The sequence below is a fragment of the Chiloscyllium plagiosum genome, unplaced genomic scaffold, assembly GCF_037043375.1.
Source record: "Chiloscyllium plagiosum isolate Xiang-an unplaced genomic scaffold, Cpla_swu_hap1 HiC_scaffold_9, whole genome shotgun sequence".
NCBI lineage: Eukaryota > Metazoa > Chordata > Chondrichthyes > Orectolobiformes > Hemiscylliidae > Chiloscyllium > Chiloscyllium plagiosum.
The window spans coordinates 22076666-22086311 of record NW_028270147.1 but is presented as its reverse complement, the minus strand read 5'-3'; positions in this window follow the sequence as shown (position 1 = coordinate 22086311).

The following is a 9646-nucleotide window of genomic DNA, read 5'->3' as shown; positions in this document are numbered from 1 at the left end:
ATATCTGGTTGGCATGGAGGTCTTGGACCGAAGGGTTTGATTCCATGTTGTACATCTCTATGACTCTATACCTCTACAAGTGTTGAAGACTTAGGAAACACATACACAGTTTTAAAAATTAAACATTGATTTATATGATGCATTACTCAAGACAATGTTTAATTAAATATCGTTTTGATTAATGGATCATATAAAGCAATCTTCCTGAATTATATTATAAATAATCATTACTATCCATTTCACACAAGAATAGTTTCTACATGCCATAAAAAGGGGGAATAGATTGTAACTTTGAATTAATAGCCATAACAAGTGAATTTTAATACGAAATGGTGTGATGTGAAACACACATGAGAATGAGAAATGGCAGTATGAGACAAAGGACACGTTATGAACAAAGGAATTATAATACTATTGATTTTTCTGAAGAGAATCTGACTAACTGAATGCAAGAGACTATAAAACAGACTGCTGCCAGCCACTTGTCCACAGCTGCCAAGTAATTGCAGAGAGACACTTGAAATAACAAGAGTTTGCAAACATACAAATATAGGACTCGAAGGGACTCAGCCTAACTGATTTCTTTGCCTCATAAATCTTTACTCCCAATAATTAACATATCACTATTTTGAGTTTTTGAACTGGATAAAGAAATCTGGCTAAGAACAGTAAGTGCTTACAATTCCACAAAAACAAAGACTTTTAGAACCACCCTTCGAGGGGAATTTTGAAGAAGGAAAGAGAAAGAACAAAAATATACCAAATCCCAACACTTAAAAATCAGGCCAAATGTGCAGAAAGCACAGAATTGAAGAAGAATGGGAATGTTCTCTCCCTCCCAAAATCTGCTGTCTGGAAAATGTATCTTTACAAGAGAACACCACCTATTCAACTAAAAAGAGATCATTACTCACTGTATCAACTGTTAACCTTTTTACTGCAGCACAAGGTCTTCAAGCAATGGTCCCCAATTGCTTAACATAGATACTTAATGGGACTTATTTACAAGTATTCTTGAGTTTTAATTGTATTTGAATCTTGATATTTGTCATTTCATGTTAATAACTCAATCACTAAGGAACCCTCAGTAATAACTTGTAAGAAACTAACCACTGTTCTGTTTTAATGGAAGTTTGACTATTGTTCAGCTTTAATTTGAATCCTTACAAATTCAAAACGGGCTACAAATGCTGTATTAATCTATACTTTACTGACAACATTGTGGCGCACTTGGTCGGCCATGACAATAAAATTCAAGAGATTGCAGGAAGAGACAGATCTGGGGCTATGTATTCTATACAAAATTTTGAACATGTTGGAAATTGTTAAGAAAATTACTTAAACGTGTATGGGATCCTACACTTTATAAATACAGGTATAGAATGTTAAAGCTAGGGAGTTATGCTAACCCTTTATACAGTTTGGCTTCAACTGGAGTACTGTCCAGTTCTGGGCACCATATTGTCGGAAGGATGTGAAAGCTTTAGAGAATGTCCAATAGTACCAGAGATCAGAGAGCTCAATTAAATGAATACGTCCAAGAAGATAGGGTTATTGTCTTTATGGAAGAGATGGTGGAGAGCGAATTGATAGAGGAATTCAAAATCATAAGGTGTTTGACAAGTAGATGGATGGAAACAGTTCCCATTCACAATATGATCAAGAACCAGAGGATACATATTGACAGTGAGTGGGAAAAGAAGCAAGGCAACAAGAGGTAGTTTTTAAAAAAAAACAGCAAGTGGTTAAGATCTGGAATGCTACATCTGCGAGGATGTTGGAGGCAGATTCAAATGGTTTTGAAAGGGAATTGGATGAGTGCCTGATAAAGAACAATTTGGAGGACTAAGGAGGAAAAAGGCAGAGCAGTAGGACTAAGGGAATTCCTTTTGCAGAAAGCCAGCATGGATATAACAGACCAAATGGCTTCTTTCTCTGCTGCAACCATTCTAGGTACATACAGCTGGGGAATCCTTCCGAAAGACTTGAGCATCCTGAAGATCTCCTTTGAAACAAGAGAGGAAAAACAGCAGCCAAAGATTGAAGTGTTAGCCTCCCTGATTCAGAAAGTTGGCATCATTCTTCTTAAGCAAGAGAAAGGAAGAGAAAATTTGTTAGAGGTCTTCACAAGGAATCTACGTAGGGTAGATCAGGAAAAAGTCTGTTCCCATTGGCAAAACATTGAGAACCAAAAGATCCAGGTTTAAAAAGTGATTTAAAGAAAAACAAATGCAGCAGAAACAAAGAATATCTTACACAGCAAGAGCAGTGCCTGAAAGAGTGGTGAAAGCAATTGGCTTTCAAAGGGAATTGAATAAGCACTTTAAGAGGGAAAAAATGCATAGCACTGGAAAAAGGGAAAGGGAGTGGGACTTGCTAAACTGCTTTTGCAGAGAGCCTTGATGGGCTCAATGAGCTAAATGGCCTGCTTCTGTGCCCCAACAATTCTCAGATTCCATTACAGTACTGCAGCATGCCATAGCCTCAAGCAAATGTTTGAACAATGGAAAGGTACACACAGAGTTCATAGTTGTGTTCATATCTGGTAATTATTTACCCCCAAAAAATTTGCTTCGTAACAATCCTGGCAACAACTTTGTATGAAGCAGCAGGGTGATCTATAAATACTCGAATGCATGTGAGTAAATGTTGTAATGAGATTTGAACCTGGACATTATGGATAAGTTTAATTATTAACTGTAGTGGGAAAATAAAGCTTCAGAACAATTATAAATGCGACACTAGAGACTACAGAAGCCAATAAGGATTTGGAAGCACTAAATCATAGCTCTCCACCTGCCAAAAATTACTTAACTCAAAATTGAAGTTAATTCAATCAAAAATGAACTTGACTTAACACAAGGTATTTCATAATGTTTTACTTGTGAGTCATTTGAAGGTTAAGATGTCTCAGTGGTAGCACACTCAATATTTGGACAGAAAGTTAAAGGGTCAATTTCAAAGAGAGTTAAGGACACAGAAGTTATGCTGCAGTCATTCAAAACCCAGATCAGACCCCACTTGGAGAACTGTGAATACATCTGGGCACCTCACCTTAGGAAGCTTATATTGACCTTGGAGGGAGTAAAATGTAAGTTTACAAGAATGATACTGGGACTTTAGGGGTTAAGTTTGAGGGAGATAATACAAATTAGGCCTGTCTTCTCTAGACTTTAGAGTATGACCCGATCAAAGTCTTCAAGATAATAATAGGAAAAGGACAAGATGGATCAAGATAAACTGTTTCCACTGGTTGGAGTTTCTAGAACTAGGAGGGGAATAGTCTAAAAATGAGGGCCAGACCGTTCAGGAGAGATGTTATGAAGCCCTTCTACGGAAAGAGTGCTAGATAATTGAAACTCTCTTTCACAAATGCATGATGTTGATGTTGGATTAGTTAATTTTAAAATCTGAGATAGATCAATTTTTGTTCAGCCAACATGTTAAGGGATATGGGCCAAAGGCAGGCACATGGAGTTAGGGTATAGATCAGCCATGATTGGATTGATTGGCAGAACAGGCCCGAGGGGCTGAATGACTTACTCCTGTTCCTATGTTCTTCGGCAATAACCTAGGTTGACACCTCAATGTAATCATGAGGAAGTACTGCGCCAATGGTGTGTTGACTTTCAGATGTGGCATAAGACTAAGGCTCTGTCTTCCATGTAAAACATCCTTGACACCGTTCATAGAGGAACAGGGTAGTTTTCTGGTGATCTAAACAAAATTATTCCCTCAACCACTAGCAGATTATCTAGTTGCTTAAGTCCTATGTATTTCTTTAACACTTCTAGTTGAAAGTTGTTTATCCATCTACAAGTGACAACACTTCAAATGTAATTAATTGCTTTGAAAATCTAGGGATGTGGTTTGAAAACCATTACACAAGTGAAAAAAAAAGGAAATTTACTTGGAACTGGGTCTTTAGAAGACACAAAATGGTCCCAATCTTTATCCAGTATACACACATTTTGTGTCACAGACCAAGGCACTCTTACAAGGAAATCTTTATTCACCCTCAACTATGAAGCCTCCCAATCAAGACCAGAGAATTGTCAATCTTCATCCTCCAGTTTGTCAACTTTTAAGCAATTTCAAATATCTCCACTTGCCCAGATGAAGGCAGCTCCAGAAAGCTTGACACAATCCAGATCAAAGTAATCCACCACCTTCAACATTCACTTCATTCACCATGGATGTAGACCAACAGCAGCATACGCCATCTACAATAGACAATAGGTGCAGGAGTAGGCCATTCTGCCCTTCGAGCCTGCACCACCATTCATTATGATCATGGCTGATCATCCTCAATCAGTATCCTGTTCCTGCCTTATCTCCATAATCCTTGATTCTACTATCCTTGAGAGCTCTATCCAACTCTTTCTTAAACGAATCCAGAGACTGGGCCTCCACTGCCTTCTGGGGCAGAGCATTCCACACAGCCACCACTCTCTGGGTGAAGAAGTTTCTCCTCATCTCTGTCCTAAATGGCCTACCCCTTATTTTTAAGCTGTGTCCTCTGGTTCGGGACTCACCCCATCAGCGAAAACATGTTTCCTGCCTCCAGAGTGTCCAATCCTTTAATAATCTTATATGTCTCAATCAGATCCTCTCTCAGTCTTCTAAACGCAAGGGTATACAAGCCCAGTCGCTCCAATCTTTCAACATAAGATAGTCCCGCCATTCCAGGAATTGACCTCGTGAACCTACGCTGCACTCCCTCAATAGCCAGAATGTCTTTCCTCAAATTTGGAGACCAGACCTGCACACAATATTCCAGGTGCGGTGTCACCATGGCCCTGTACAGCTGCAGAAGCACCTCTTCGCTTCTATACTCAATCCCTCTTGTTATGAAGGCCAGCATGCTATTAGCTTTCTTCACTACCTGCTGTACCTGCATGCTTGCCTTCATTGACTGGTGTACAAGAACACCCAGATCTTTTTATACTGCCCCTTTACCAAACTTGACTCCATTTAGGTAGTAATCTGCCTTCCTGTTCTTGCCTCCAAAGTGGATAACCATACATTTGTCCATATTAAACTGCATCTGCCATGCATCTGTCCACTCACCTAACCTGTCCAGGTCACCCTGTAATCTCCTAACATCCTCCTCACATTTCACCCTGCCACCCAGCTTTGTATCATCAGCAAATTTGCTAATGTTACTATTAATACCATCTTCTATATCATTAATATATATTATAAAAAGCTGCGGTCCCAGCACTGATCCCTGCTGTACCCCACTGATCACCGCCAGCCATTCCGAAATGGAGCCGTTTATCACTACTCTTTGTTTCCTGTCAGCCAACCAATTTTAAATCCAAGTCAGTACTTTGCCCCCAGTACCATGCGCACTAATTTTGCTCACTAACCTCCTATGTGGGACTTTATCAAAGGCTTTCTGAAAGTCCAGGTAAACTACATCCACTGGATCTCCCTAGTCCATCTTCAGAGTTACATCCTCAAAAAATTCCAGGAGATTAGTCAAGCATGATTTCCCCTTCATAAATCCATGCTGACTCTGACCAATCCTGTTACTGCTATCCAGATGTGTCATAATTTCATCCTTTATAATTGACTCCAGCATCTTTCCCACCACTGAGGTCAGACTAACTGGTCTATAATTTCCTGCTTTCTCTCTCACTCTTTTCTTAAAAAATGGTACAACATTAGCCACCCTCCAATCCGCAGGAACTGATCCTGAATCTATTGAACTCTGGAAAATAATCACCAATGCATCCATGGTTTCTAGAGCCACGTCCTTCAGTACCCTGGGATGTAGACCATCAGGCCCCAGGGACTTATCAACCTTCAGACCTAACAGTCTCTCCAACACCAATTCCTGACAAATATAAATTCCCTTCAGTTCAGGTCCTTCAGCCACTGTTACCTCTGGGAAATTGCTTGTGTCTTCCCCAGTGAACACAGATCTGAAGTACCAATTCAACTCTTCTGCCATTTCTTTGTTCCCCATAATATATTCCCCTGTTTCTGTCTTCAAGGGCCCAATTTTAGTCTTAACCATTTTTTTCCCTTTCACATACCTATAAAAGATGCTCTGCAGAAATTCACCAAAACATCTTCCAAACTCGCAACCTCTATCACTTAAGACAGGGGCAGTGGATGTATGGGAAAATCTGAAAATTTCCCCTCCAAACACAATCACACTTGGAAATATTCCTTCAGTGTCATTAGATCAAAATCTTGGAACTCCCTAACAGCACTGAGCATGTACCTACATCAAAACGGCCTGTTGGAGTTTAAAGAAAGTGGACAGCCATTTTCTGAAGAGTTACTACAGATGGCAATAAATGCAGGTACGGCCTTCAAAGCCCACATCCTATGACTGAATTCAATATATCATCCAGATTGCAACATAAAATATCATTGCCCATAGGAATTATATATTTAAGGTATTACACTTACCATTGCAAAGTGTCACAAAACATGAGTAGGAGCAGGAGAAGGTAAGTCAGCCCCTCAAGCCTGTTAAGCCATTCAGTATGATCATGACTGATCTCATCTTGGCCTCAACTCCACTTCATATCTCCTCAAATTTACTCAATGTCCCAGCCCCATCCAAACACTCCAGGATAGTGAATTCCACAGATTCACAATCTTTGAGTGATGTAATTTCTCCTCATCTCCATTTTAAATCTGCTACCCTTACCCTGTAACTATTACCTCTCATTTTAGTTGGGAGGTCATGTTGCAGCTGTACAGGACATTGGTTAGGCCACTGTTGGAATATTGCGTGCAATTCTGGTCTCCTTCCTATCAGAAAGATGTTGTGAAACTTGAAAGGGTTCAGAAAAGATTTACAAGGATGTTGCCAGGGTTGGAGGATTTGAGCTATGGGGAGAGCTTGAATAGGCTGGGGCTGTTTTCCCTGGCGCGACATAGGCTGAGAGGTGACCTTATAGAGGTTTACAAAATTATGAGGGGCATGGATAGGATAAATAGACAAAGTCTTTTCCCTGAGGTGGGGGAGTCCAGAACTAGAGGGCATAGGATTAGGGTGAGAGGCGAAACATATATGAGAGACCTAAGAGGCAACCTTTTCACTCAGAGGGTGGTATGTGGTGGAGGCTGGTGCAATTGCAACATTTAAAAGACATCTGGATGGGTATATGAATAGGAAGGGTTTGGAGGGATATGGGCCAGGTGCTGGCAGGTCAGACTAGATTGGGTTGGGATATCTGGTCAGCATGGATGAGTTGGACCGAAGGGTCTGTTTCCGTGCTGTACATCTCAATGATTCAATGATCTATAGTTTCCTGTTTTCAGCCTCCCTCTCTTCAACTAGGCCAATAATCTAGGGGCCCAGTAATGTTTCAACACTAAGGAGACATGAGTTCAAATTGTGGAATTTAAACTCAATTAAGGAATATAATGTTGCCCTCAGTAATGGTGTCCATAAAAACAACTACTGATGATTGAAAAAAAACCTATCTGGCTCACTAATGCCCTTTAGAGGAGGAATTCTACCATCCTTATCTGGTTTAGCCTACAAGTGACTCCAAACAACATGGTGGCTCAATGGTTAGCACTGCTGCCTCACAGCACTATGGACCCAGGGTCAATTACAAGCTTGGGTGACTGTGTGCAGTTTACACATTCTCCTTATGTCTGCATGGGTTTCCTCCCACAGTCCAAAGATGTGCAGGCTAGGTGGATTAGCCATGGGAAATGCAGGGTCACAGGGGTGGGATGCTCTTTGGAGGGTTGGTGTGGACAATGGGTCAAATGGCCTGCTTTCACACTGTGGGGAACTGTGAGAAACCTTCACAGCAATCCGTTTGATTCTTAACTGTCCTCAGGAAATGGCCCAGCCATTGAACACCACTGAGTTCAACGCAAATAGGGTCAATAAAATGTGGCATTGGAAAAAGCACAGCAGGTCAGGCAGAATCCAAAAAGCAGGAGAGCCAATGTTTTGGGCAGGACCCTTCAACAAGAATGCAAATCCACAACCCAAAAAGGCAACAAGTGTTGGCCTGGCCAGTGACACCCACAGCCTGTGAAATAAAAACATCTCACTTACGTTCTTGATCCATGTTGTTTATTTTCTTTAGGTATTGAATTTCCCATTAACATCATATGAAACATGTAATCCATATCCCTCCTGGGTCTGTTGCCAGTATAGAGTTTTGATACAAAGATTATGCAAATCCTTAAAATTCCTCAACACTGCCTGACTTTGTATTATTTCTGTGTCAAATTTCAGGAAGCTTGGCCTATGTTCAACTCTAGTTGTGAAAGAACCCTTTATACTGGAGAAAAGACAGGTTGTCTAATTTCAACAATTCAGTGAACAATATTCCTAAACTTGGCTACTTCCATTTTGATCAACCACAGAAGTTCATTTTGGAGGCATTGCTTGATACTTGACACATTATAATCCTACCATAATCTCAAATAGTAGTTGTACCATCGTTCAGCAAGTAAAACCATGATCACAGGGAAATAGATCCATATGGTTCTTGATCTGAGTTTAATTAAATGATCTCAACACATTCAGTAGGAAAGCTATAACTAGTGAAAGTGCCATTTTGATTTGGGAAGGGGCACCAATATTCTATAATACCACTGCAACTGGGCTTGATCCAAGGTAGCACCATAATAGGAGAACATTGATTTTTGGCAATGACAAGAATTATTTTCAGTTACTTGTGTTTTCTTGGAAACACCCAAAAAAATGCTATAACAATAGCATAATTAAAGACACTGGAGATCTGATAATCCCACACTACAAAATATCACTCAAGTCCTTGATTACAGGGAAAAACAATAAATTCCAAAAGACATTCTACAAATTTGAGTTTTTTAATCAAAATTCTATAAATTAATCAAGAAGCCTTGTCCATGCCAGCTCTTGGAAATTAATTCCACTGCCCTGCTATTTCCTACTTTGTAATTGCCCCATTGCATTTTTTATCCGATTCCCTTTTGTAAGTTGCTATGGAATCTTCCTCCACCAGTAGCATATTCTAGATCACAACAACCCGCTGCAATAAAACAACAAATGTGTCTTCAAAGTGGACTCACAAGTAGACAGGACAGTGAAGATGACATTTGGCATGCTTGCCTTTATTGATCAGTGCATTCAGTATAGGAGTTGGGCAGTCATGTTGCAGCAATACAAGACATTGCTTAGGAATACTGTGTCCAATTCTGGTCTCACCCAATAGGATGTTGTGAAACTTGAAAAGGTTCAAAGAAAATTTACAAGGATGTTGCTAGGGTTGGAGGGTTTGAGCTATTGGGAGAGGCTGAATAGGCTAGGTCTGTTTTCCCTTGAGTGTCAGAGCTTGAGGGGTGAATGAGCTGCTAGAGGAAGTGGTGGAGCTGGTACAATTACAACATTTAAAAGGCGTCTCGATGTGTATATGAATAGAAAGGGTTGAGAGGGATATAGGTTGAGTGCTGGCAAATGGGATGAGATTAGGTTGGGTATCTGGTTGGCATGGATAAGTTGGACGGATGGGTCTGTTTTATACTGGACACCTCAATGACTCTAACATGAAATCAGGTGATCCAATGTATTTTTCAAGAACTTAAGACCATACAAAGAGTTACTGGGATGGCACAATGACTCAGTGATTAGCGCTATTGCTTCACACATGTCAGGGATCTGGGTTCAATT